This window comes from Mustela nigripes, chromosome 16 (genome assembly GCF_022355385.1).
Source record: "Mustela nigripes isolate SB6536 chromosome 16, MUSNIG.SB6536, whole genome shotgun sequence".
In the NCBI taxonomy this organism is placed as follows: Eukaryota; Metazoa; Chordata; class Mammalia; order Carnivora; family Mustelidae; genus Mustela; species Mustela nigripes.
In genome coordinates, this window is record NC_081572.1 from 38,660,024 (window position 1) to 38,687,990 (window position 27,967).

General features: G+C 45.2%; 1 protein-coding gene and 1 pseudogene across 1 annotated transcript in view; one reads left to right on the forward strand and one right to left on the reverse strand.

The window, feature by feature from the left end:
- Positions 1-27,967, forward strand: part of ASIC2 (acid sensing ion channel subunit 2) — a 963,671-nt gene that overhangs the window by 541,064 nt on the left and 394,640 nt on the right. The window lies entirely within an intron of this gene.
- LOC132003594 (ribosome biogenesis protein NSA2 homolog) lies at positions 25,157-25,976 on the reverse strand (annotated as a pseudogene).

The window sequence follows — 27,967 nt, forward strand, 5'->3', positions numbered from 1 at the left end:
ATCATTGCTTGACCCTCACCCTTCAAGGGAAGCCACCCACCAATAAACTCTCTTAAGACAATGTCCAATCAACAAAGCCACAACAAAACACCCACATAATGCTGAGTGAAGAAAGCAAATTATAAAAGTTTGTCTATAATACAATGGTAATTATATACATTTTTTTAAGCAGAGCAATGTAACAAACACGTAAAAGCATGGATGGATAGGATACTCATTAACTTCAAAGTGGTGTTACAGGAGGGGAAGAAATATAATAGATGCTCCCATTGTATCTACAATGTTTTCTTGCTGAAAAAGATCTGAAGCAAATGTGGCAAAACTTTCACATTTATTAAGCACAGGCGGTGGGTACCGGGGTGTCTGATTTTTATTCTCTACACCTTACTGAATATTTAAGTAGGTCATGATTTCTTAAGGTCAACAAAGAGTTAGCCAGGCAGAGAGGAAGGGGAAAGACTATCTCAGGGGTCCAGGGAAGGTGAGAAAGGCAGGGCTGTGGACCAAATCAAGGAGTTCATTTCCCTTGAGCTTCTGGTTATGTCAGCTAATGGGGAGCATTAGAGAAGTTCCAAGAGAGGGAGCAGCTGTGGGGCTCCCTTCCTGGGAGGTAACCTTGGGCTGCCTGTGTCCCTGGACAGAAGGTCACTCTTCCTGTCAAGGCGGCCTGCTGTGCCCAGCTCTCTCCCGCTGGGTTCTGAGATTGGTTCCCTTCCTTGCCCTTGGTCCCAGGAGTGCTGAAAGCCTTGCTGCTGGGGACTCCACCCATGTCTTCATAATTAATCCCTTTGTAAATCAACTCTCCTTGGATTATCTTTACATGCGTGTGCCAACTTTCCCTCCTTGGGACCTTATCTGATACAAGGCATGTCTCCTCCATTAACCTCTGAACAACTCAAGGGCGGGCAAGAGGTCTGATTATCTCTTGTAGGCGGATCCTAGGTTAGGACCTGGCACATTTTGGGTGACCAAAACATAATTGATGAATGAATGGGAAATAGTATTGACGAATGGGTGGATGAATGGAGTGTACTTCTGGGTTTGTGAATGGGGTATCCATAGGTCTTGGACTCTCAGGAGGGAGTAAACAAAGAGGCGATTCCAGGAAAAAGGAAAGATAGGAAAAGATGCTCCAATAAAGGAGCATCTGGCAAAGTCCTGAAAGGAGAAGGACCTGATGGTTTTGGAGCTCCGGCAGCTCTGCAGGAGCAATGCTGGGTTCTTCATTTATTCCTCTCATTTATTTCGTGCCCAAAGCATCATGGTGCTCCTCTCACAGACATAAACCAGAGGTTCAGAGAGGTTATGTAACTTGCCCAGACAGGGTTCTTTTCACTTCATGTCATGGGCAAACCACGTGGCATTCATCCCCCGCCCCCTTCCCCACCCAGAGGCTGGCATTTCCCGGCTCAGGGGGAGCCTTGTCTGGGCTGTCAATCACGGCAGGGTACCTGGGGTCTGATCACCGTTCATCCCGCATCCTTCATCTCAGGCATAAATGTCACTGGCGTTATTACAGCGGTAGGCTGATGGGATATTTATCTACCCTGTGCTTTTCAAAGCAATTAGGTGGATTTAGCGCTTGGATGAAGGCTCCTGAAACCAGCGTTCTGGCCTGAAGAAAGAACCAAAGAGAAGGCTATTTTGCTAGAGTCCCCCCACGCCAGTCTGTGCCCCAGGACCTCTCTACTGGAATCAGATCTTTCCTGCTCAAAAAAATGAACCACTTTTTCTCCATAGCCTGATCAGAGCCAGCAGTGGCTGAAGTAAACAGGGCAGCAAGGAGGTATTCACCGATTATTGCATACCCATGGGCCAGATTCTGTACTCCAGACTGGCTCATTTGTGCTTCATCATAATCCTACAAGAGAGGTGCTAGCATTCCCATTCTGCAGCTGAGAGAACTGAGAGCTCAGAAAGGCAAAGTTACTAGGCCAAAGTCACCCAGTGCTGCTGGACCCCAGAGCCCCAGGCAGCCTGCAGCCCGCCTCCCCACCTCACCAACCCAACCCGTCATTCTCCCGGCTGGCCCCTATGAGTGCATATTTCTTGTTTCTTTCCTTCTTTGGGCAATCGTTCATGCCATTTGCACCTCTGGCCCTAAGGAAATGTGGAATAATCATCTCACTACAGAATTGTACAGGCTTTCCGCAGACAGCCTGTTCAGAACACCCCTTTAGGTTAAGACATTGGAGGATCCAATAAAGGAGCATCTGGCAAAGTCCAAAAAAGATGAGCTTGAAGTTCAGACAGACCTGGTTTCTAATCGGAGCCCTTCCATTTAACGACTGCGTAAATGTGCAAAACTCACCTCTCGGCACGTTCGTCCTCGGTGGTAAAATGGTGTTGTGACACCTGCCTTATAGGACCATTTTAAAGACAAAAAAGATGACTTATGCACAGTGGGTGTTCGACAAGTCGGTTTCACTTCCTGGGCTCCCATTCCAGCACTGTAAGACCTTGAGCAAGTTACCTCATCTCTCCAAGTCACAGTTCGAGGACCCCGATGCAGGACTCGATCCCAGGATCCCAAGAATTATGACCAGAGCAGAAGGCAGAGGCTTAACCGACTGAGCTACCCATGCTCCCCAAAAGACTTGATGTTTAAAAGAAGAAAAAGAACATTTAAAAAAAATAGAAAATAACAAAATGTTTATATGATTTAACTGAAATGCACGCGGTTGTAACAGCCACTGGGATTAACAAGAACCCGCAACGCAAGGCCTGTTTTGCCAAGTTTCTAAAAGGCAGGGGTCATCTGTCAACAGCTAACTCGTTCAAATGATCAAATCTCAGGGCTGGTCAGCTAGCTCAATGATCCCGTCCAGGTAATTTCTCCTAACACAGAAAGGAAGCTTGGAAGGCTTCCTCTCGCTCTAATGATCACAAATTGCTCCTATGAGCAATATTTTTCAAAATTAAAGCTGATCAAAAACATGGAAAGGACAAATGTGACCCAAAGTCATTATACCAATCTACCCAGAACTGGCTTCAGAGAGAAGTACAGAACACGCTCCCTTCCTCGGATATTCTCCAAGGCAACCAGTCTAGGGGGACCAAACCATCACCTAGCTGAGCATCAGGTGGGCTGGCCAGGGATTGGACTCTGAGGGGGAAGAGAAAAAGATGTAGCACATACTTCTGAAATCTCTGGGCAGGGTCAGGATGAACAGGATCCAGGAGTGTTAGACAGAGCAGGTGTAGAAGCAGGAACAACACTAAGAAGCAGGGACCAGAGGGAAACTAGAGTCAGGGGGAGCAGGTACGGAGGCCACAGCTAGTGCTGTGAACCCTTCTGGGGTGTCCTTTTTTTTTTATCTGTATTCACAGGTGGTTTCAAGGTGATTGGGAAGTGTCACTTCTTAAAGGTCCAGGATGGAGAAGCATGAATTTGCTTTCAAACGAAGGGGCCCTCTTGACTCTGCAAGAAGCAAGGGGACAGCCGATGGTTTAGAGCCCTGCTACTCGATGTGGGGTCTGCAGACACAGAGCCTCAGCATCACCTGAGTCTGTTAGAAATGCAGAATCTCCTCTGGTCTCATCCCAACCCCCTGAATCAGAATCTTTGAAGTAAGGGCAATGAACGTGTATTTTTAACAAGCTCTCCAAGAGATGTTTAAGTCTGCTAAAGCTTGGAACTGGTTTAGGACAGTGGCTCTTAACTAAAGATACTGGAGTACATAAATACACAAGGTGACCAGATCACCTTGGATGGGGTGTTTCCTCAATATGCCAGTACCCTGGTCCCACCCCCAGGGATCCTGTTTCAGGATCTGAAAGGTATATGGTCATTTGCAAATGACCTCAAAGATCCCGGGGTGCTTCAAGAGCATACTCTTGGTTTTGAAGCATCACTTTAGAACCTTTAAGGTTGACGTAGGACCGAGGCCCATGGTTGATGATTTGTCTGCTGGATTCTGCTATTCCCCTCCGTTATAGCTCTCTTGTATAGTCTCATTCTGACACCAGCTGCTCCATGAGCTCCTTTCTGACCTCCCCCCCCCCCACACACACAACAACCCTCAGTTGAAATGAATCCTTCCTGGCTCTGAGTCCCTGTGGCTGCTTCATGCACATACCGCCTTTCAGCTCTTACTCCATCTACCTTCCGTCGTGTGCTACAATTGGTTGTGCATTTGCTATTTGGCTAAATTTTAGTTCCCTGTGCTGGCCCCCAAAGCCCAAGCTTTTAGTCACCCTTGTCTTGCTGTGACATTTAACTCAGTGCCTCGCACATTGCAGATATAGAATACCGTAGCTCCTGCCTCAAAAATACTGAAAAATTCTAATTCTTCACTGTGTATTTCCTTACTTCAAAGGAAATACTTTTGTGTACTTTTATTTACAGTACCAGGTCAGATGCTTCAGCTAACCCTGGAAGGAAGGATGGATACTATTATTATCACTGCATTGCTCAGTGAGATCATGCGTCTAGTTCAAGGCCACAGCTAACAAGTGAGAATCTAGAGTCCCCCACAACCGTGACTCTCCACCACCCCATCTCCAGGCAAGACGTGGTGTCTGCTGCAGTCCAAGAGGTGCCCCTCGGAAAGGACTAGTGGCACAGTTTCTGCTACAGTCACTGCTTGTACCTCCTGCAGCTCTGGAGATCCCTGGAAACTCAGAGGATAGGGCTGGGAACAATGCCATGAGGTTCTATATCCAGGCGCTGGTGTGCTGGGGAATCTGCAGGCCTTCACCCAGCTGCAAAGGACAGGCTGGGAGCCCTCCCCGCTGCCCCAGTTCCTGGTGCTCTCTGCACTTTTGCTTGGCCTGGTTCCCTGCCCTGAACCCCACCCTGTCTGACCTCGGTGCATATGCTGTGCCTTGTCTACCCCGATCTGTAACGGCTGGGGCTGGACCCAGTTTCTGGCTGGGGTCTGGCTCCAAGCCACTCAGGCCACCCCTAAGCACCTGTCTCTGAGCATCACTCTGCCAAGAACTTCCTTCTGCCAGGCATTGCCTATTCCTCAGGCCCTCCTGGTGCCGGAAGGCATCCAGCCAACTCTTCACACCCATTTGGGCACTGACAGTGATGGCTGGCTGCCTCCCTTCTCTGGGGTCCAGGCCTCCAACCAGGCTCTTTCCCTTCACTACCCTGGCCTCCTTCCCTTATTTACCAACTTGTTGCTTAGGCCCAGCATGCTATTTTCCCCAGTCTGCAGTGCCCATCTTTCTAGCAGACTCCTGATCCTGCCATTAGCCATACCCTGGGAGGGAGTCAGGACCACTTACTCTCAGCACAAGCAATGGATTTGCAATCAGAAGATAAGGATTTGAGACTTGACATTGCCTCTCACTGGCTGTGTAACCTTGAAAAAAAAAATGACTTTTTATTTTGTTTGATCCTCAGTTTCTCTAGGTAAATGAGGAATACATATATATGTACAGAATATACTAAGGTACATATACATAAAGTTGTTGTGAGGATTAAATGAGATCATTTGGTAAAGTTACACCATAATTTCAAAGCGCCCCAGAAAAAAATGCATCACGGTTTTACTGTCTTAAGAAATTCTGAAACGGAAAAAGATGACGTTTCTGTTTCGTATGCCCTGGTTTAGAGGTATGTAATAAGGTTAAGGTGTTTTCAAATCAAAAGAACCAAAGCAAAATGTCTTTATGCTTAAAGGAGCTGACTTTAGTACCTGGGAAATTAATCCATTCCAGAAACCTCATTCGTGGTTGAATGAGTTGTGAATGTATTGTGAATGTATTTTGCCATCAGGATATAAAACAGAGAGCATGAGGTGGTCCTTGCCTTCCCAAACAGTGCCAACATCTCCATATTCAACTGTTCTTGGATCAACTGATTTATTCATTGATTTGTCCAATAAGATTCTGAAAGCTTAGACTCAGTGTTGGCTAGGGAGAGGGCACAAAGGTATAGAATGGAGCCCATAGGTGCTTATGAGCTCCTCTAGTTCTCAGTGACGCAGCTGGTTTATTCCTAACCAAAAACAAAACAAAACAAAACAAACCATACTCTTGAGGTGTCAGCCCCAAGAACTGAGGATGAGCTGTCTGATAGATCTAGAAGGCCACAGTCTGAGATTCCTGAATGAAACCTGCTCAGCTCTCTGGTCTAGTTTCTCTAGTATTTAACCTGCCCGAGACAGTTCACGGTTTTCTCATCTTTAAGGACTTTTTGGGAAAATGTCTCTCCTGTTACCTATTCTCCATCTGTTTCATCAGCAGATAATCCTTTGATAATCCTTTCCAAATTCACCCTTATTTTTAAACATCCTTTAAAAAGTATGATCCACTTAGTTCAAAGAGTCCATGTCCTATGGAAAACTTCCATCCAGAATCCCCATGCTCTGATTCTCAAGAAGTTCTTCCATAAATCTGACTATATTCTTCCTGGCATGAGCCTAAGGACACTTTCTTTGGCTGGTCCTTACAGTCTTTAAAACTTGAATCCAACAACAACAAGAATACTCTGGTATTGAACTTTATTATACATCCCTGCATCACTCAGGCACAGAAGAGGCATAAGACCAGAGTTAGGGGTTCACATTCTGCTCCTGCCTCTGCCAACAGTATCTGTGTAGCTGGACATTTATTCATCTCTCCCTGCTCTGGGTCCCAGATCATGCATATTTCAAGTATGGGGTCCAACCCTTCCAACTCTGGGATTTATAAGCTTACTTTTGTAAAGATCACCCCCAAAGACTCCCCACTTATTAGCTTTCCCAAGGTGACTTAAGAATTCACATTTTCAGCCCAAGGAACAATTTTCCTATTGAACAATTATGAAAATTCAGCATTTGGGAGAAAGCACTATAAACCGGCCTGGTGTATTACTGCTCTAACAGTCCCCTGTGCTCCTAATAAAAACAGGCAGGGGAGGCTGGAAGCCAGCATGAAATATGGCCCACTTGTTTTCTTAACAGCCTGCTTCCCTAGGTTATCCAGGAACTGCCAGCACCAAGTGGAGGACTGCATAAAGAATAGGGCAATTTCCTGTCTTTTATCCTGGTGTCTCAGGCCCCAGACATTATTTTAATGGAATTCCATTGTATTTTTGTATTCAAATGGACTTGAAGGCAAACAAAACATTTAAAGGGAGAAGTTTCTTCCTAAGCAGAAAAAGTGCCTTGCTGGCACTTGTGAACTGTGGATAGTCCTGAGTCAGGGAATCGGGTGATTCAGGGGATCTAGGGATGCTACCTTGAGCTTAGTCCAAATGCTTGGGGACATTGGGGGAGGGAGGTGTGAGGGGTCAGAGTGAAGTTCCAGGTAATGGGCTCAGTAGGAGAGTTCATTTCCAGGCCCTTACCTGCTAATGTTGTAAAAACATTCAAAAAGGAAATAATAATAATAATAATAATAATAATAATAATAATAATAAAGGAAGAAAAGGCACAGGGAGAGCCATTACAGAGTCTGGAATCAAGGATGAGGGTCTCTTGATTGAAATTTTTCTATTTGGGTATTTTCCCCAAATGTCAGTAACAAGTAGCCCCCCATTTGGGTTCAAATATCGTATCATCCACATCCCTGCCCAACATCCCAAAAGAGTCTGGGGCTAATCAGAGGCTTCACAGGATCTGGCCAGAGATGTGAAGTGCCTCCCCTTAAGATTCCAGAAATCATTGAGCAAGCAAAATTAAGAACTACAGAAATCTAGAGACGTGTAAAACGTAAAAGATGCAGAGAGGAAAGCCCAGTCTCACTTCCTGGGCCCTCAGGACTAGGGAAATGAACAACAACAGGTAAAGGACATTTGGTGATACACAGTGGGATGTGGCATGGGAAGGCCAGGCAGGAAGGGAATGCCAGATGGAGTCAGAATCTCAGAACCAGGCTCTTTTGTGCTTTGGCATTTGGATGCCTCTCGGAAGAATTGAACAACCGTGCTTTCTGAGGATTCATTTCTCTACAAACCCTACCCATGGGCCGGGTGTTGTGCCGATTTCTGGAGACATGAAGACTTGTGATTCACCTTAAAGGGAAGAGAGGCACAATCAAAGTCATGACTGTGGAGTGTATGCAGTAGCACCACAGAGACATGCACCAGGGCTGGGAGAGTAAAGAGGAGCAAGAGAGCAACCAGCTGGGCTGGGGACTCCCAGCCATCCAGAGCCTGGAGAGCAGAGAGCAGAATTGTCGTTTCAAGGACAATTTCCTGTGAATCCTGCAATTGTCCCTTTCTGGGTCCATAAGGCCTAGAGCTCGTATAGACAGATTTCATGGAGCAGAGAACTTCCGGCTACCAGTGTCCTACCTGCCCAATTTCCTGTAGACATATCCTAAGAGAGGCAGAGGGCTGCCCTCTAGTTCACTGACTGAAACAAATAGGAAATATTGGAAGATAGTAAAAGCATTTCTTTGTCCTTGGCATTCTTCGTAGCTTTGGGAAGCCGTCTTTGTCATGTGGCTAGGTAGAATTAAGACAAAGGTCATGATATATGAAGACAGTCCTACAACTCCAGCTATAAAGCATACCAGACACTCCCTTTGGGGGACCATGGCAACTGAGTGGGACCAATGCAAGTAGATAGATACTGGGTCAAACTAACACAGCCCCATGAGTTGGGTTCATTTGAATGGGACAACTGAGAGGGACACTACAGAAGGAGTCCAATGACAGGTTCTTAAAATATGAGCCAACTGCACATGCAATTAGGAAAGACCCAGGATCTGGGTTTTTCGTTCAAAGGGACTGAGTGGAATACAACTTCAAGACTGCGGTGTCTTAGGAAATCTCGGAAATAGGAACAGGGCTCTATCTTTGAATTAGAGAAGTTCAAGATGATGTATAACATTCCCAAAGGCAGAGCAGGCCCAGGGGAGGAGTGTAGCAAGAAGTAGGTGGGAGGCAGAGGCAGCCCAAAGCACCGGCTGAGAAGCAGAACAAGGCTCCTGTCACCTGTTCCATCCCTTTAAACCATTCCACCTTCAAGTACAAACAGAGAAGAGATCTAGTCGAAAAGCTGGTAGGGAATTCTGGCTGTACATGATGGCGGTGTCCATTGTGCCTATAGATCAATACTTTCACCAGAATCCAGTGTTTTATTCCTCCCCACATCATCCAGAAATAGCAAAACATGTTGACCACTAACTATTTATAGATCATACTTACCAAGAGGGAGGGGACATTTTAATATCTAATCAGGCTGAATTTCTTGTGCAGAACTAAGCCTGTGGGTGGTTGGTTATTTTGTAAAAGTGGAGGTTAAGCTGTTATTTCAAAGGGGTGCCAGATATAGTAGCTGTAGTGAGATAGGTTAGAGGTCCAGGGCTGGTGGGCGCCTCTGCTCCTTCTATTTTATGGCTCTATCATCTGCTAGGGTATTATCAGGATAGTCAGAGCCAGATGACTTCCACCATATCCACATTCCCACCCAAGGAGAGTGGGAAGGAAGAAGCAGATGACACATTAACCTTTTTAAAGGTAGCAACCAAACTTTACACCTCTCTTCCATTCATATCCTATTGGCTAGAATTTAGTCCCATGGCTACATGAAGATGTAAGAGAAGCTAGAAATGAGTCTTGGGCCATTAATCCCACCCAACACTTGGTAGGTTCTACTACCAGAAGGAAGAGAAGGCTGATCCTGGAAAGTGATTAGCAATATCTACCACTGTGATTCCCAGCTGTAATACCCAGCTGTCCCCTTTGCTAGGAAGCCCTTTCTGACTCCCAAATCCTGGTCCTTCTTCTGGGCTCCCATAACAGTGATTAATACTGTTAAAAGGCTTCCCTAAATGCACTACAATACTCTGTTTCTCTGTCTCTCTTCCACTAAAGTGTGAGCTCCAAAGGCACAAAATACGTATTGTTCATCTATGTGTTCTCAATGCCTTACACAGTGGCCCATGTCCACGTTCAACTAGGTTTTGTTAAATGAATGGGTAGATGGGTGAATCAATACATTCTTCACCTGAGGAGTGAATGGAGCTAGAGTATAAGTGGTTCAATCAGGAATCTGAAGGTTTCCTTATGTGATTTATGAAAGTCACCCTCTATTGTATAATCCTATGTATGTGTGTATTCAGTTAAGCTAATGACCGTTTGATATGGATGGGATAGGTAAGAGGCAGGATGACTGGGACATGTGAGATGTATATATATATCACACGTATGTACATATATATAGGTGATATAGATTTATACATTTATATATATAATACATAGCATACCCTCCTGGTGTGTTTGGCAATAGATTCTAGAGTATGGGTGAACGTTTGGAAAACCTGGGCCTCAGTCAACTCTCAAAAGTGTGGTGCTATGTACAGTTTCCCCACTGTTTGCCAACAAGTGCCCTTTTTCATGACTCTGTTAATGCCCTTGATCATGCCATACAGAATCTGTCTGGATTCTTTTTCTCTGCATTGTGTAAAGGGGTGGGTCATAGCAGGCAGAATTTGGGCAGCACCAAGAAGCAGCACCCTGCAGAATATCAAAGTGTAGAAGACTGGATGTGAGCACACAAAAGGTTCCCTGATCAGGGAATTCTGAGAGGGGTTATTTATACTGCTGAGGTTGTGCCTGGAGGATAGAATCGGCAGAGGGTAGAAAGGAGCAGTAAGACAACAGTCCGTAACTCCCCATCCCCACTCCCCCTGGGACCTGGGCAAAACCAGCATGTCAGCAGCTCCACAAGATTTCCCAATGTGGATCTAAACCTGGAGGAGTTTTACATGTTCTGTTCATTCCCAAGGAATCTAATCCCACAGAGGACTTCCTTGGGCTATCAAACTTGCATCTGGGACTATTCTGGAAAAGCAAGAGCTGAAGGGCAGGTGGAAGTGGGCTGGTTACGTTCTAATATAGTGCTATGGAAAAGTGTGTTACAGAACCCAGAGTGTCAGGCTTGGAGGAGGAGACAGATGATTTAAGGATGCATCCGGCAATTATCATTTGGGCAAAGGAGATGGAATTGACAAAAGCTGATAAAGCTCTAGGAGATGAAATTGGCTGGATGGTTGATAGTTCCCAGTGGGAAGAGTCATTGGCTCTGCTTCTGGATACCATAGAGTTATAAAATCTTAGAGTTGTGAGAAGTCTGATGTCTGTCAGACTTAATCAAGGCTCTGTCACTTCTGATTCTGGGACCTTAGACAAATTTCTTAACTTCTGTGTACTTCTGTTTCTTCATCTGTAAAATGGAGTCAATTAACTGTACACCCCTCACTGGGTCACTTAAGGGTTTAAAACAGTCATGGCATATGAAGCTGATGTTTAGCATGTATTTTCCTTACGTGCTGGAGACTCTTAAAGGATCTGAAATGTTGAAAAAGAAGGGAATCAACTTGGTTGATGAGACCCCAATACAGTGTCTTTGACCATGGGTCTTCTCCATTTGTTTGGTTGATAGAACCATCTAGTCTAACACTTAGCTTTGCAACTGAGAGGAAAACTAGCCCAGAACAAAATAATTGACTTATGTAACTGAAGAATCCAGAAGTGGTTCTGGCTTCACTTGTGGTTTTTCCCAGAGATTCACATGGTCATCATGGAGCCAGCCCTGATTTTCTCCATTTTAGCCTCCTTTGCATGCCAACGTTCCCCTCGGAATGACCCTCACTGAGGAAGCTAAAGGTCTGCACCAAACTCAACCTTGTAGCTCCAGAGCACACCACCCAAGAGGGCAAGGACACCTCTTCCACCAGTTCCTGGATGGGAGAACAGTGGATTTCTTGTCCCCTCATGGGTGCCTTGTGTATTATTTGTCCAAGTTGTGTCACGTGCCTAGGGACAGGACATGCCAATTGGCTCAAGTCAATCTGAGCTCACCCCTAATGTTGACAGGGGAGGTCAATACAGGAGCTAATGCTTGAGGGAAGGGGTTCCCCCAGAGCAAACCTGGACATTGTGGACTGAATGAACTGGGACATAGATGTACCAAAGGCAAGCAAAACAACAAAACTATGGAAGCCATTAGCTGGGTTCTCAACTGTAGAAATCTGAGTAAGACTCTGTATATACTGAAAAAAACTGGGATTTTTTTCTTTTTAATCATTTCCCAGTCCCAAGAAGATTTTGGGTCATGAAAACTGTAACCACAAACCAAGGACTAAATGAACTTGATGCCTCCTAATATCCCTACCACGCTAATAAAAGACTAACAAAGAGACGGTCACTTCCCAGCTATTGGGCCACACTGGGGTGAGAGCCCCCCCGCACGTATTCCTTCTGCAGGCTGGAAGGAGCAAAAGGAGAGCCTAGACAGAGCTAGACAACGGCAGGCCAGCTGCTGCCCCTGAGACCAGCAGGGACGGTGACCTCACCCTCATGGGTACAGCCAGACCCACACGACTTTCCTCTCCTGGGCTGATGAAGAGAGGCTCTGGGCCTTGCAGAACAGCTTATTATGTAGAAATATGGATTCACCACCACTCACTTCCTGCAAGGAGGGATATTGCTTGGAGCCAATCTCCTTTTATCTCTCTGCCTGGGTGCTTTCAGCTTCTTCCCCACTGGCTCTAGCAATGAGCCTGTCGGTATGCCGAATTCCTTACATTTCCCTTCAGAAAATAAAACTAAGACAGAGGAAGGAAACCTATTTAGCTCTAATGATGTGCGCAGTTCCATTTTTTCTGTTTGGATCTATTGCTGTTTAATGAGCTAAATATCCACTGGATGAATTAGATATCCTGATCCTGTGTGCGTCTCCCAGGAGGCAGCCTGTCTGTGGCAGGTTGTGCTTCAGACGTAGCACACGGGAACCACACAGGCTGCCACAACACAAACATGCCAGATACAGAACCAGAGCACGGGCAATGGGGACGTGGTTAAGTTGCAGGTGGTGAGTTACTCACAGCTGACCCCGAAGCCAGCCTAGCAGGCAAGAGATAAGAAAGGCAAAATCGTGTCTTGATCAAAATGCTTGAATAAGGGATGCCTGGGTGGCTCAGTGGGTTAAGCCACTGCCTTTGGCTCGGGTCATGATCCCAGGGTCCTGGGATCGAGTCCCACATTGGGGTCCTTGCTCAGGAGGGAGCCTGCTTCTCTCTCTGTCTCTGCCTGCCACTCTGCCTGCTTGTGCTCTCTCTCTCTCTGACAAATAAATAAATAAAATCTTTTTAAAAAAATGCTTGAATAATTTTAGGACCCCTGGGTCAGAAAAAAAAAGAAAGAAAGAAACTGATGAACAAGCTTGTAATGAGGTTTCTAGAATGGACAGGTTGTTTCAATTGTTTAACCAGAAGACGCCTTTTGTAGCTCTCCACTGACAACGTGGAAGCTGACCAATGATGAGGCCATTGGTCTTGCTAGAAAGCTCTGTCAGACGGGACTCTTGATCTGTTCTCCAGAATTATTCTAGTTCTTTGTTTTTATTAGAAAAGGAAATATCTAAAGTTGTTTTGTTCTTGGTCTTCTTCACCAAAGGAGCCACTTGGAATGAATCCATTGTAGATGGGAAGGGGCCACAGAAGTAATATTCGATCCCTTCATTAACTGATAAGGATTTCAAGGCTCAGATAGGGAAAGTCGCGTGGCCGGTTGGTAGTTGACCCATGACCTAGAATACTAATGCTCATTCTAAATGCTTTACCGCTATTAATCTGTCCAAGTCTGTCACCAAGCTCACTTTGAGGAGAAGTCTGGGGCTCTTGGAGTGTTAACTAACACCCCCAAAGTCACGTAGCCAGGAATGGATAGAGATGGGATCCAAACCAAGGGGACCTCAGAGCCCATGGGGGCTTTGACTTTTCAATAAAACCCAATTCTTCTGGCTCCCAGGTTAGACATGTGAAGAAGCTCCAAAAATCAAAATGAAAAAGTATCTTTCCCTGTGGATCCTGAAGGAATCTTCTTGGGCCGACAAAATAAAACAAATGCCACGAAGCCTCCCAGCCCTTGTGCTGCCTCTCGCCAGCTCAGCTTCCAAAGATCCCCCCCACAGACTACATCCACTTGGGCTTTACTTGAAAGCTCTCCCCAAGAACTCCCCCCTCCTACCGTCCCACCTGCTTTTGTTTCCCAGCCATACCCAGAGTGCAGAGACCCCTTTGTATCGGTCAGGCCATTCTTTCCATCTGGAAGCCCCTTTACTCCATCCTCTACCATCAATCTTCTGCTTTGCCCTCAACCCAGTCACACTCAGGACACCCACTCCTCTCCACCAGGGCACTTTGCCCTCTACCACCTTCTCATAACTCTTTCCTTCATTATAATTGGTCCATTGGAAGGGCACACTCAGTGGATGGGGGTAGGGTCTTTGACGCTAGTCATACTTGAGTCTGAGATCTAACCATGCTGCCTAGAAGCTGTGTGGCATCAGGTAAATTGCAAACTCTCTGAGCTGCCTTTTCTTCACCCACCTACTTATTTCAAGCAGTTCTTATGAGAATTAAATGAGATGATTCATGGAGAGCACTTAGCCAGTGTCAGTCGTATCTACTGCAGCTATCACGGTTTTGGAGGCGCTGCCTTCATTATCACCATCATCGTCATCGCCGACACCATCATCATCATTGGCATATTATTAATAATCCCACTACCGAGTGTAAGCTCCTGGAGGTCTTGCTGATCTTTATGCACGGCCTTTAGTAAGTGCTTAATAAATGGATGTAGAATTGAATTGCTGAAGTGGCTGTTCAATTTACAATGGATTGTTTTGGCTCTGGTGATAAATTGTTTTCAAATCATTTGCCTAATGGCTTGCCACTCAGTTGGGTTTTGAGCTCCATAGGGTTTGCTGTTTCTCCCTACAGAGCACATACTCCATAAATATCGGGATATGTAAAAGTACTTAATGGAAGCTTAACTCACGAGCTTCCCAAAGGATGCTCAAGTTTTGTACCCACTAGTTTATTTTTAAAGGCTGTGGCCTGGGGTGCCTGGGTGGCTCAGTCGTTAAGCATCTGCCTTTGGCTCAGGTCATGATCCCAGGGTCCTGGGATCGAGCCCCACATCTGGCTCTCTGCTCAGCGGGAAGCCTTCTTCTCCCTCTCCCACTCCCTCTGCTTGTGTTCCCTCTCTCACTGTGTCTCTCTCGCTCTCTGTCAAACAAATAAATAAAATAAAGGCTGGGAGCTAAATTTGCAAGGGAAAGGGAAGTAGCATTTATTGGACACTTGAAGATGGTTACTATTTTTTGAGCAGTGACTTCATGTACTTTACATACTTCTGTGTACCAACCTTGCCATCAGTTTGTTTGGTGGACACTCATTTCCCCCACATCACAGTTAAGTAAATGAAAGCTGAAAGTGATTCATGAACGTGCCCGGGAGTAACAGCTGCTGTGCAGGGAACCCAGGGGGAAACAGTCCCTTTCTGACTTCAGTAGAACGTGTCTGACTCTCAGCTAAAATTTTGAGGTCCTTCACCACATTTAGTACTCCATTCAAAACCGACAGTGGGTGACTGTCATCCCCATTCTACAGATGAGGAAATCCAGGCTTGCCTGTATCGGTGACAGAGCAGGGCTTTGCAAAAAGGGTGGTTCTAACCCAGCCCCTCGATTCCTTTCTTTCTGATTCTCCAGGGCCTGCCGCCAGAACCTTGGTGTCTGGAAGGATGCTCAGTTCAGTTCTCTTTCGATCTGCACACACAACCCCCAAGCCATCCGTACTCTAGCAAGCATTCCCTGCAAGCACCTGGCAGACACCCCGCCCACCACACAGTTAAGAGAGAAGGTATCATCCCAGATAGACGCATCTCCACACAGTAAAAACCCGGTGGAGAAAAGAAATGCCATCAGAAAGATGTATTGGTAGTCACTACCCAGTGGCTGGTGCAGCCTTGAATTCTCACTGAAGGAAGAGCTCCGAGGGTTGTCATTATGAGCAGACTTCGCAAGCTGGGAATAGACGGAAGGGGGTGGGGAGTGTGCATCATGGACATTAGCAGCATCCCAGGGGCTGCAAGGGAGTGGGTAGATGGAGTTAAGCGGTCTTGGGGACCCGGCCTGTTTTATAGGCCCCAGGAAGACAATATAGTGGGGAGGGAACAGAACGGTAATAAAGCCAGAGACCCTGAGGTAGGAAGTGCCGCCAACCTCAGCAAAGCCTGGGAAATCGGTCTGCAAAATGAAAGAGGTAGAGAGGAGCACCAGAAATAACCTTGAAGGTAACAGATGAGGCAGAGGAGAAAAATCAATTCAAAGAAAACATATTAAACGCAGAAAAACTAAATGAGAGCTGGGGATTGAGGAAGTCGGGATGGAGAGAGCAGGAGGGACTGGGAGCCTGGGGGCTGGGTTCCTCCTGCAAGCCAACCGCTAACAAGCTCTGTGACCCTGGGCAGGGTGCCTCACCTCTCTGAGCCGTTGCAGGCTCTTCTTGAAAATGATGCAGTTTGACAAGGTAGCCAGCAAAGCCCCCTGCGATTCTGACAGTCTGTGATCAAGGACTGCACAAAGCTAGCAGGCTTTCAGGGAGACAGTCCTGAGCAACTAGATGAAAGCGAGCACATTTAGTGAGTTCTCCAGATATTTTTACATATCTGGGTGCTTGTGAGATGTAAATGAAACCACATGGGCTTGAGTTTCATTGTTCCTTCGTCTTCTGGGGGGTCCTGAAATTGATGAGGAAGGAAGCTCGTGGCATAAGTTAGCAAGCATCAAAGAGGCTACTTGGAAAGGATGCTGAGAATACATTTAAATGTTAGCATCACCAGAAATATGGTAATTATGTGAGAGGACGGAGGTGTTAACTAAACTTGCGGTTGTAATCATTTTGCAGTATATATGTGTATCAAATCATCTCCATTGGGTAGCTTCAACTTACTACCCTGTAAGTTGCCTGTCAATAACATACCCTGTATGTTGCCTGTCAATAACATCTCAGTAAAGCTAGAAAAAGAAAAAAAGGAAAGGAGGCCCAATGCTCACCCTGGATGACACATTCTTTACCTACAAATCCTAGCTATCGAGAAAACCACCTAGGAACTACAAGCAAAGCAATCAAGGAAGTAAAAGTAGCAGAAGGGAATTTGGATGCATCAGGTGCCTACAAGGGGTTTGGCATCTTTTATACGTCCCTCAAGTGTCATCCTGTCCCCACTAGTGCTCTACCTAAAGTTATAGGGGTGTCTATAACTTTATAGACCACATGGCGGTGTCTGAGTCAAGCCCTTATGGTAGTGGGCTCTCTCTAGGCTACCTTCAGTTCTGCTCTGGGCCACCGTTTAAAACACTGCTGGTCACTGCACAGAACCAGCACCGTGGATGGTGAGCATGATGCCAGCCACCCTGATCCTTCCTGCCCCTTTATTTCCCAAACACCACCATGGAAGGCTGGCTGGTTGTGTCAGGCATTGCAGAGGTTGGAGACAACTAAAAGAAATGTCACCACTAGAGGAGAGGAAGTTGTAAGCCTGGGTATTCTGGCGTAGTTTCACACAAAGGCTTGAATGCCAATGTCCATAGCAGATTTGTAATAGCCAACCATTGGAAACAGCCCAAATGTCCATCAACATGGACAAACAAACTGTGGTATGAGCACAGAGGGAAAGAAATGAATGCGCTGTTACTGCATGCAACACTATAGCAAGACCGCCAAATAATCACACCAAGTGAAAAGAGGCCAAAAGAAAGTACGTGCTGTATGATTACATTTATATACATGCATGGAAAATGCAAACAAATCTCTCGTGACAGAATGCAGATCAGTGGTTACCTGGGTATGGTGCTGCGGGTGGGGGTGAATCACAAGGGAGCACAAGTCAACTGTGGGGATGACGGATACTATCTTAACTGTGATGACAGTGTCCCAAGTGTTACTTGACATGTGGATGTCAAGGTGCATCAGACTGCACATTTTAAATAAATTCATTGTTTTATAGATGTGTTGTATCTCAGTAAAGCTTTAAAAAAAAACCAAAAAACAAAAAAACTGTACATATCCTAGGACTGTCATCATAGACCGAGGGAAAAAATACAAAATCTTAAAACCCTCATGGGGAGTTGGACGTGCCCTCATGGGCACACACTTTGCCCTTTTTCGCTGAGAGCCCGTCCTGTTTTGCATACCCCGTGTGGCCCCCCACCCCTTTTCTGGAAATCCTCCCCCACCCATAAGCAGTTTCTGGCCCTGGATTGCGACACCCTCCCTCAGAGAAATCTGTGGCACAGGGACATTTCCCAAAATAGGAGATATTGTAGAAAAATAAGACCATAGACTCAGAATGGAAAATCAGCATGTGTGTGTGTGTGTGTGTGTGTGTGTATGGAAAACTGCTTTGCAAGAAGGAAGGAGAGGGTTCTCCTCAATGAGGGGCTGTAAACCACATATACCCACTACCTCCGAAGTCACAGGCCTTCTTTTACACATGAGTATAATGCAAAGTCCTCCCCACCCCCATGCACTCATCCACACACTTGAGAACCAGGGAAAAGGAGGAAGGCTGTGAGATATTCAGCAGGAAAGGAAAGTCAAAGCCCGTAAGTGTGAGTTAGCAACAATCTGTGAGCCTGTTTGAAAAGCATGCTAACAACATGCTTCTGAAAGGGGTCACGGTACTTACGCAGTGAGACATTAAGGCCCTGAGATTTTATGAGACTTTACCTTCCTTGTGCTAAATACTGATATGTAGTGTTGTCTAATTTGGAGGGCCTTCATTAATAAAGAGCCTGATGGTGTTCACAAAATAGCTTGGTATTTTTTATCTTTGATACCTGGTCCAGCAAACCTGAACCCCTTACAAGTGTACCACACACATGAACCTCCTGGTTCTTCTTTCCGGGCTAAAAGCCATTGCAAACACATGTGGATGCATACACACACATGCACACACACACAAACACATACACACGTGTGTATACACACACATACAAACACACACCTCCCAACAAAGAAAACATCAATTCTCAAAGACAGATAACCTATGAAACCTAACTCCACCATCAAGCTTTTCATTTCTTTGTATTTTGAGCAGGTCATATTATGGGGGAAGAAAGGCAGCATAAGTGTGTGTGAACTCCTTACCAAGCTACCAGAGTGTGATGGGAACAAGAGCGATACCATCTTTTTTTTTTTTTTTTAAGATATTATTTATTTATTTAACAGAGAGAGAGACAGAGAGATCACAAGTAGGCAGAGAGTGAGGCAGAGGGAGAAGGAGAAGCAGGCTCCCTGCGGAGCAGAGAGCCTGATGCGGGGCTCGATCCCAGGATCCTGAGATCATGACCTGAGGCTTAACCCACTGAGCCTTAGGCGTCCCAAGAGTGAGACCTTATTTAAACCTCGCAGCAGTCCTCTGAGATAGATACTAATGTACCCACTTCATAGATCAGGAAACAGAGTCCCAAAGAAACCAAGAACATGCCCACGATTTACAACCCAGGAGGGGGCCAGAAGTCCAGTCCAGATCTGCAGGATGGCCCAAGTTAGGTTCCTTCTCCTAGTCCTCAATATGTCTAAGCAAGCAGGTGGTAAAAAATACTAATGTGCAAATAGGTTGGTGGTCAGTGTGTGTTTATTTGTTTATTTATTTTGCTTTGGGTCTACATGCCACTCAAACTTGGTTTTCCAGGTTTTGGTTTCACAGCAGAGTCAAATCTGCTCACTACAAGAGGTGCAGTAATGCTCCTGTGTATTCATTCATGTAACAAATGTGTGTTAAGCAGCTACTATGTAGATGATGTTGAATGATATTGATGATTCTGAGGAACAGCTGTAACTAATACCATCAACGTCCCCGCCTTTGCGGACTCCCTATAGGGGACAGTGGCAGCCCACCAATGTGCCTACGGATTACTCTGTGATGAGAATTATGAGAAATGTGAAGAAGGGAGAAGAGAGAATAGTTTTGGGGTACAGAACAGAGGACTTCACCTGGGCTGAGTGGCATGAAAGAAGTCAGAGATAGCAACAAACAAGCCATTGAAGATAAACCACTGGGCATTTTAAGCAAGAAGCAGATACAATTGGATATGTTTCAAAGTGAAAACTGTAGCTACTCTGAATAAAAATGGATTAAAGAGAGAGCAAGAAGGACGTAATTGGAAGGCAAATGCAATAGTCCAAGAATGAAATGTTGGGGACTCGGATCCAGGGATGGCATCAGGAATGGAGAGGAGTGAAGGGATTTGATTACTTTTAAGACAGAATTAACAGGATCAGGGGGTTGGTTTTATGGGGGCGGGGGGAGAGGGATGGATCTCAAACAAATCCCAAGCAAGACCACCAATGTTTATAGGGGTGCTGAGAACTGAGAGATGGAGTCGTAGAAAGGAGCCAGTTCCAGGGGTGAGGGGCAGGACAGGGGTCGGGGTTCAAACTTTCCAGTTGATGGCAAAAATTTACCAGTTGGTAAATCCTGAGGAAGGGTGTTTGAGAGTTTATTGTATGACTGGAAATTTTTTTGCTAGTTTAACAGTTTTCCAGGATAGAAAAAAATATTGACTTGGGGACATGTTAATTTTGGGAATCCTAGAGTAAGACAGATGAGACAACATGTCAGGATAGCAGTTGGATATATGAGTATGGAATTTTGCTGAGAAGTCATAAGAAGAAAAAGACATAACATTTAGGAATCTATTATATGCATTTATATATGTAATATAATTTTTATATAATGTATATGTTTATATATATATATGCCTATTTATATATCTAAATATTATTTCTAGTGTCTTCAGAATAGTTATTTAGCTGCTTGCCACCATTTATTAAAGCAGCCCCTTACTTTGGATGGTTCAGCTATTTTTAAGCTTCAGCTTATCCAGAAAATGCAGCAGTAGAGTTATTTTGTGAATCCCTTTATGTAGCTTTGGAACCCAGGTATGAAATTCCTGATCCAAAGAGTAAGAAGGTCTTTGATACTCTATATATGGGAAACTTTCCATTAGAATCAGCAACTCTCATTTTTTTTTTCACACGAAAAAAGTGGTTTCCAATTACCTAGAACATAATTCATGTGGACCACTATACTTTCCAGGGAAGGTGATGGAGGGAGTTGCTTTGAAAACACAGCTGTGTCCAGGTAACTCCAACAGGGTTGTTGAACAGGAATGGGGTCTCTGGAGGCATCTATGCCAGGAGTGTGCTGCTCAGAGGACAAGAAGCAAGCAAGTGATAGGATGGTGGCATCGGGAAGCTGCCTGGGAGCCTCAAAAGCTGCAGATGATGACTGTTTTAGAGTAGGTCTTGGCTCCTAGCCAGCAAGAATTTCTAAAGCTGGCTGGAAGGAGGAAGACAGTTGATTCTAGGGAGATCAGGAGGAGCTGAGCCCACCACTTGAGGGCACCATCAGGCTCTTCCTCATCTGGACACACTGTGGTTTGGACACAGATGCTCCCTGGCAAGGAGATAGTTCAGTTGTGTTGGTTTGTGTCATCCTTAGCCTGGGGCAGGAAGGGCCAGGCAGGAGGGACAAGAAAAACAGTGATGACCGGTTTATAAAATGCTTTCCTAGCCGCCATTGCATTTAACACACCAACACACCCAGCAACTGGGGTGTTCAGAAGTGGGGATGCCTGAGAGGCAGAACTAAGAACATACCCAGCCCCCACTCCCCTCAATATACCTTACTGAGGCTAGGTTCAAAGGTTGCCTTCTAGGGGCTCCTGGGTGGCTCAGTCCTTAAGTGTCTGCCTTAAGCCCAAGTCATGATCCCGTAGTCCTGAGATCCAGCCCCGTGTCATGCTCCCTGATCAGCAGGAAGCTGGCTTCTCCCTCTCACACTCCCTCTGCCTGTGTTCCCTCTCTCGCTCTCCCTCTCTGTCAAATAAATATATAAAATCTTTAAAACAAAACAAAAACAAGAAACAAAGCTTGCATTCTAAAGGACTCATTCATTCAGCAACTACTGCATCACTTGCTAGTCCATTTGGGGTAGGTGTCAGGTACTGGGATGAAGAGACATGATCCCTACCTGTGTCCATGTCTTATAGCTACTGTTACAAATTCCCAGAAACTTGATGGCTGAAAACTGGACATTTCTTAGCTCCCAGTCATGAAGGCCAGACATCTGAAAGCAGTTTCGGTGGGTGGAAATCAAGGTGTTGGCAGAGCCACACTCTCTCCAGAGGCTCTAGGGGAGAATCCATTCCTTGCCTCTTCCAGCTTCTGGTAGCGGCCAGCATTCCTTGGCTTGTAGCCACATCACTCTAATATCTGCCTCCATCCTCACACTGCCTTTTCCTCTGTGTGTCCTGGTTGTCTCATAAAAGGATGCTCATTTGGGATGCACAGGGATAATCCAGGATCATCTCCTCTTCTCAAAATCCTTAATTTACTCACATCTGCAAAAAAAGCTTTACCATATAAGGGAACCCTGACAGGTTCCAGGGATTAGGACCTGATATCTTTGGGGCCACCATTCAGCCCACTACACTGCCCTCAAGCATTCACAGTCTGATGGGGGAAACAATGGCACAGATAAGAGATTATAACATAATAGATGAAGTATGGTAATGCAGTTGCATTATGGATAGAAGAGTGTCTCAGGACGGCTTCCCAGAGGAAGCAACATTTGAGCTGAGACATGAAAGATGAGTAGAAATGAGTCAGGCAGATGACTGGAGTGGGGCATTTGGGAGGGTGAGGTATCGAATCAGACCTTCTCTGGGTGAGTGAATGACATGCAGGGAGTTCTGTTTCCAGAACATTAATGTGTTTGATTATCATCTAATTATGAATTATTTGATAGAAGAACTAGGGAAAATAGTACTTTAGAACAAAAATAAAATGACTTCTGTCTTCTGAAAGTCAGAGAAAAGTGGGGATGATCACAGGAGGGAAAGGGAATTCAATGCACACAGACAGTTATGGTAGGGTGTCTTCTGTTCCAAGGCATCTTCCTCTTGGAAGGCCTTGGAAGGCCTCTGCTCTGGGGCATCTTCCTCTCCATATATTTCAAAGTAGTCCCTACATGACTCCTTCAGCACTGCCCATCTGCACGGTTGTCAGGCAGCTATAATGAGTGCATGTCAGCAAAGGTGAAAATGGAAAAGTAGGGAATCCTCACCCAGCAGCACCACACAGGAGACATCAAGCCAGATATTTACTCTCTCATCTAGGCAGGTCCCCCATGGCTCAAACCCTGGTCTATTTCCCTCTATGTTAAGTTTGGCTGGGAAGAGCCACCTTCACCCACTCCCAGAGAGCCTCCTGCCACCAGAACCAGCTCTCAGGAGCCAGGTTCCCACTGTCTTTTCCTTGGTCCCCGTGTGGTGCCCTCAACTCCCCCAAGTCCACAGTAACTGTAGAAGTAAAATGTACATCCCCACATCTATTCCAGAAAGGGGAAGTAAAAAAAGAACCCAGCTGTAAACACTCTGTCTCCTAGCTGTCTCCTAGCCCATCATGCCTGCATCCTTCTGGCCAGTGGCTCAAATTCCCCATCCTTAGTCTCATGGCTCCTAGAGCAAATGCTTGATGGACGGAGCAGAAAGAGGTGGGACTGATCTCATCCTGCCTTGCTCCAGGATGGGGCACAGGGCCACCACCTCCAGAGTTCTTCGTTTCCAGAGTGGCCCTTGTTCTTTCTCTGGAGCACTTTTTCTCTTTTCTAGAAGATTCCTTCCTTCATGGAACTACTGCTTCTCCAGCTCCATCTTTTTTTTTTAATTTATTTTTTATTCATTTTCAGCATAACAGTATTCATTATTTTTGCACCACACCCAGTGCTCCATGCAATCGTCCCCTCTCTAATACCCACCACCTGGTACCCCAACCTCCCCCCCCCCGCCCCTTCAAAACCCTCAGGTTGTTTTTCAGAGTCCATAGTCTCTCATGGTTCACCTCCCCTTCCAATTTCCCCCAATTCCCTTCTCCTCTCTAACTCCCCATGTCCTCCATGCTATTTGTTATGCTCCACAAATAAGTGAAACCATATGATAATTGACTCTCTCTGCTTGACTGATTTCACTCAGCATAATCTCTTCCAGTCCCGTCCATGTTGCTACAAAAGTTGGGTATTCATCCTTTCTGATGGAGGCGTAATACTCCATAGTGTATATGGACCACATCTTCCTTATCCATTCGTCCGTTGAAGGGCATCTTGGTTCTTTCCACAGTTTGGCGACCGTGGCCATGGCTGCTATAAACATTGGGGTATAGGTGACCCTTCTTTTCACTATATCTGTGTCTTTGGGGTAAATACCCAGTAGTGCAATTGCAGGGTCATAGGGAAGTTCTATTTTTAATTTCTTGAGGAATCTCCACACTGTTCTCCAAAGAGGCTGCACCAACTTGCATTCCCACCAACAGTGTAAGAGTGTTCCCCTTTCTCCACATCCCCTCCAACACATGTTGTTTCCTGTCTTGCTAATTTTGGCCATTCTAACTGGTGTAAGGTGATATCTCAATGTGGTTTTAATCTGAATCTCTCTGAGGGCTAGTGATGATGAACATTTTTTTATGTGTCTGATAGCCATTTGTATGTCTTCATTGGAGAAGTGTCTATTCATATCTTCTGCCCATTTTTTGATATGATTGTCTTTTGTGTGTGTTGAGTTTGAGGAGTTCTTTATAGATCCTGGATATCCACCTTTTGTCTGTACTGTCATTTGCAAATATCTTCTCCCATTCCGTGGGTTGCCTCTTTGTTTTGTTGACTGTTTCCTTTGCTGTGCAGAAGCTTTTGATTTTGATGAAGTCCCAAAAGTTCATCTTCGCTTTTGTTTCCTTTGCCTTTGGAGACATATCTTGAAAGAAGTTGCTGTGGGTGAAATCGAAGAGATTACTGCCTATGTTCTCCTCTAGGATTCTGATGGATTCCTGTCTCACATTGAGGTCTTTTATCAATTTTGAGTTTATCTTTGTGTATGGTGTAAGAGAATGGTTGAGTTTCATTCTTCTACATATAGCTGTCCAGTTTTCCCAGCACCATTTATTGAAGAGACTGTCTTTTTTCCATTGTATATTTTTTCCTGTTTTGTCGAAGATTATTTGCCCATAGAGTTGAGGGTCCATATCTGGGCACTCTACTCTGTTCCACTGGTCTATGTGTCTGTTTTTATGCCAGTACCATGCTGTCTTGGTGATCACAGCTTTGTAGTAATGCTTGAAATCAGGTAACGTGATGCCCCGAGTTTTATTTTTGTTTTTCAACATTTCCTTTCCAGCTCCATCTTTTTTTTTTTTTTTAATAAATGTCTATTTTAATGTTTTTCACAATAGAATAAATGCTTCTCTTGATGACTGCAGATACGTAAGGCTGTTTGGTAGTATCCAGAACCACCACAGGAATGGTTGTTTTCCTGATTGGTGTGTAGTTTTCAGTAATTATAAGGAATTACTTGTCTCGAACTGCTGTCAAACCAGCAGGACTGCATTTATACATCCATCATTTTCAGGATTGTTGGTAACCTGGGCATATTTTCCCCAAATAACTTTGCCTCCTTGTGTCACAAGGCCCAACTCACTCACGTTCACCTCAATTACAGTACCTTTGGTAATAACACCCAAAGTTGTATATAGTGGGGATGAAGGATGTCTTTTTACACAAACAACTGGCAGGCAAAAGGTGGCTTTCAATTCGTGATGTGTTACATGGGCCTTTTTGAAACGTAAGCCCATTGGCCTAATGAATCTTTCATATTTAGGTGGTTTTCAAGTAAAGCCATCTCCAACAAAGCAGAGTTTAGTGACCATTCTTTTCCATGCTTTCTTCTTTCTCTTTCCTGTTCAAATAACTTTTAATACTTCTGTTTCTCCCTGGGCTCGAACTTTGGGTAAAGGAACTTCCCATTTTCCCGCTTTCTCTTTTTGTTTTTGTTTAATCATATTAGAAAGTACTTTAGCTCGAGACTGTCCCTCCCTGTCCAGTAGATATGCAGGTACTGCTCCTTGTGGAGTCTTTTCATCATTCTTTTGTTTGGTGTTTCTCTTTTCATGCATCTTGACAGTCTTTTTCATCTGTATTTTCTCACCATGGCGCTGTTTATGGTAGAGCTTAGCTTTCAGACCAATCATCTTTTTTGCCTTCTTTGAACGTTCATGAGCCTCTCGACCTTCTTTCTTTCTCTTTTTCTCATGGTAATCCAAACGATAGCCATAGCGCTTCCGGTATAACTCAATATATTCATTTTGTGGCATGGTGATGGCTGCAGAGCTGTGGGGTGCAGCTGTCGGGGTGCAAAGAAAATCTGTTTTCGGATCTCCCAGACCCACGAGCTAACTCCACGCAAGCCGCGATGGGAAAGACTCCAGCTCCATCTTTAATCACAGGAGCTGCGTGCCTTTTCAATGTGGAACCTAACCACAGGTGACTGGCCCAGCAAGGGTCACCTGACCAGAACTGGGCCAATCAGAGTCCTTCAAAGGAGGTCTGGCTCCAGGAAAAGAACTGAGTCTCCTCAGGTGGCCAGAGCAGAGGACGTGTTACGTCAGCAGCTGCAAGCAGGCACAACCTGACTAGTGAAAAAATATCATTTGGCAGTGAACAACAAAAATAAAGTAGACATAAAGAGAAGTAGGAGGCAAGGGTCAGAGGAAGGAAGAGGTCTGGTTTCTTCATGGTAATCCAACTCCCGATGCTGGTTTATCTTTGGCGGGCATCTCAGCCCTTGAGTTCTACAAAATGCTCCAGTCATCCCTTCAGGAACTGTCTCCCCACCTCTTTTGCCCTCTTGAAGTTGCCCAGAGACAGTTTCTGCTTTCAACCAAAAGGGAACTAGCTCATCATGCCCGGTGTTGACAGATCCCGCTCTGAACAATCCTGGCTTGCCCACTCACAGCCCCTTCCAATGCTTTCCTCTCCCTAATGAACCTCACTCTTCTCTCTGTTCCCGATACCTAGTCCCTCTCATTAGGAGAACTGACTGCTTATGCCTGTCTCAGGCTATTTATGTCCAGTCTCCTGATATCTCCATTTCCAGTAGTACTTTGACAAATAGTTATACCAATAAGCACACCCTTCTTTGACAGTCCCCCTTGACTTCTCTTGGTTAATGACATCTCTAAGCAGGTCACCTAGGACACATCCGACACCGGGGACAGACTCTGCTTCTGTTTTTCTTCAGATGCACTTAGTCTTCACCTCTCTGGCCCCATCAGACTCTCAGAAGTTCTCCCTTGCCATGTGATTGTAGGCAATTACATGCAATCAACACTCCCTTGGATCCTATGCATTCACACGTCAGGACCTGAACTCACAGGGCAGGCAGAAAGTGAGCAGGGATCACAGCTCATTCTGTAGTAATTCACCTGCAGACACCAAGGTGGAGAAGAAAATGTGGCCTTTATCTCCTGAACCTGGAGACTGGCAACCTCCCCCATTAAGAAGGTCTGCCAGATTACAAATGACTTCAGCATTGCAGTCGGGAATCCACACTGAGAATTCTAATCTTTCTCTCTAATTTGGCCAAGTGCCTAAAGGAGTCATTTTCTTGCCATAGCCACAGAGGCTGGGAATTCCAGGCTCTGAGTTATAACTCAGGGTTACAATTATTAATAAACTCTCACCTAAAATTCAGTTTCATGTCAACCACGGAAATTACCCTTTCTGGTGTAATAGGGTTTACCATGTTCAGGCTCTTGAAGGGAAAGAAATAATTCATGAGATTAAGCTTCAAATGTTTGTCCTCTTTGGCAGGGTTGTCCTTGGGAAGGAAAGTGGTCTTCAAACCATTCTTTTGCTGCTGACCAGCATGCTTATGACACAAGGGGGTTTGTTTTCTTAGAGTTCTCTTGTCTCATCTTTCTCTTTTCTGTAATAGAAATGGTCTCCTGTTCCCTCTGCAAATCAAGGAAAGTGCTTAAGAAAATGCTATATCACACACTTTGCATGAAAAGTACAAAGTACATAATGCAGTATTCAGTCCACAAGAAGAATAGATCCAAACAGGGGATTTAGAAGGTCAACATGAGTGTTCTGTAAACATCAAAATAAGCAGTATATGTATGGTGCCACCTGGTTTGCAGCATACTTTCTCATATGGTTGTTGGTTTGAACAACAACCCCAAGTGATAGTGGATTTGTGCCCAGAGACAGCCAGTGCTTCCCCAGGTGTCACTGCTGATGCGTAGCATAGCCCAGACTTCACCTCCCATCTTCTGATTGTATATGTGATGCTCTATCCACATGATCATGTCTCAAGGAAGTTATCTACTACAGTTT